The sequence below is a fragment of the Pristiophorus japonicus genome, unplaced genomic scaffold (assembly GCF_044704955.1).
Source record: "Pristiophorus japonicus isolate sPriJap1 unplaced genomic scaffold, sPriJap1.hap1 HAP1_SCAFFOLD_2192, whole genome shotgun sequence".
In the NCBI taxonomy this organism is placed as follows: Eukaryota; Metazoa; Chordata; class Chondrichthyes; family Pristiophoridae; genus Pristiophorus; species Pristiophorus japonicus.
In genome coordinates this window covers 32,501-34,478 of record NW_027251900.1, presented here as the reverse complement: position 1 = coordinate 34,478, position 1,978 = coordinate 32,501, and positions in this window count along the sequence as shown.

Here is a 1,978-nt window from a genome sequence, read left to right as displayed (position 1 = left end):
GCAGACACTTGCCAGAAAATGCAAGTGGCCACTTTGCCGGGCCGACTCGCTTGCCCAAGCGGGAAACCATCAACCGAAGGCCCGGTAAGGCGGCCGAATCTGACCTCATAGACTTCCACACAACGGGACTTTTGACTTTCCCGGCCGCGGGTGGCCTCCACCCGGCCTCAGCCATCAGCCCCTGCCTGCCTCCAGCCGCCTTCCTGGTTAATGAGTTATCCAGCCTGGCACTTCGGTTGCGCCAGCGAGACCAAGTCTCGGCTTTGGTTAATGATTTGAGCCGAACCGACCTGCCCCCCGCCACCGCGGCTGAACTCGGCAAGGTCTGCCGATTTCCCGACTCCTTTCGGGGCCTAATCGGGTCGCGCGAGCCGCCTGGCGCGATCGGGGCCCATGCCCCGGCCTCTGCCAGGCCTCGGGCAGCCGCTTTTGAAGCCCGACCAAAAACCCGAAAAATGGGCAAAAAGGGAATAAATTCCCGCCCAAAAAGGGTGAATAGTCGGTTGGGCGGCAGCCCTGGTCGGTCTCTGCAGACCTGGAGGCTCGAGACGTTTGTTTGGAAAACTCACCAAGTCTCGATTCTGCCACCTCCTACCTCTGTGCAGATACCCCGCCAACCCCCAAGGACAGAAATGACAAGTGTCAAGTTGGCGGGGCGTCGGGCCACCTGCTGCCGGCCATGAGCATCCAAATCCCCGCAAAAGGGGCATTTTCATTTCTTCATCGGGACTTCCCGGCAATTTCCAAGGTTCAACTCATTAACGTTGTTCGCAGACACTTGCCAGAAAATGCAAGTGGCCACTTTGCCGGGCCGACTCGCTTGCCCAAGCGGGAAACCATCAACCGAAGGCCCGGTAAGGCGGCCGAATCTGACCTCATAGACTTCCACACAACGGGACTTTTGACTTTCCCGGCCGCGGGTGGCCTCCACCCGGCCTCAGCCATCAGCCCTGCCTGCCTCCAGCCGCCTTCTGGTTAATGAGTTATCCAGCCTGGCACTTCGGTTGCGCCAGCGAGACCAAGTCTCGGCTTTGGTTAATGATTTGAGCCGAACCGACCTGCCCCCGCCCCCGCGGGCTGAAGTCGGGCAGGTCTGCCGATTTCCCGACTCCTTTCGGGGCCTAATCGGGTCGCGCGTGCCGCCTGGCGCGATCGGGGCCCATGCCCCGGCCTCTGCCAGGCCTCGGGCAGCCGCTTTTGAAGCCCGACCAAAAACCCGAAAAATGGGCAAAAAGGGAATAAATTCCCGCCCAAAAAGGGTGAATAGTCGGTTGGGCGGCAGCCCTGGTCGGTCTCTGCAGACCTGGAGGCTCGAGACGTTTGTTTGGAAAACTCACCAAGTCTCGATTCTGCCACCTCCTACCTCTGTGCAGATACCCCGCCAACCCCCAAGGACAGAAATGACAAGTGTCAAGTTGGCGGGCGTCGGGCCACCTGCTGCCGGCCATGAGCATCCAAATCCCGCAAAAGGGGCATTTTCATTTCTTCATCGGGACTTCCGACAATTGCCGAGGTTCAACTCATTAACGTTGTTCGCAGACACTTGCCAGAAAATGCAAGTGGCCACTTTGCCGGGCCGACTCGCTTGCCCAAGCGGGAAACCATCAACCGCAGGCCCGGTAAGGCGGCCGAATCTGACCTCATAGACTTCCACACAACGGGACTTTTGACTTTCCCGGCCGCGGGTGGCCTCCACCCGGCCTCAGCCATCAGCCCTGCCTGCCTCCAGCCGCCTTCTGGTTAATGAGTTATCCAGCCTGGCACTTCGGTTGCGCCAGCGAGACCAAGTCTCGGCTTTGGTTAATGATTTGAGCCGAACCGACCTGCCCCCCGCCTCCCCCGGGCTGAACTCGGGCAGGTCTGCCGATTTCCCGACTCCTTTCGGGGCCTAATCGGGTCGCGCGAGCCGCCTGGCGCGACCGGGGACATGCCCCGGCCTCGCCAGGCCTCGGGCTGCCGTTTTTGAAGCCCGACCAAA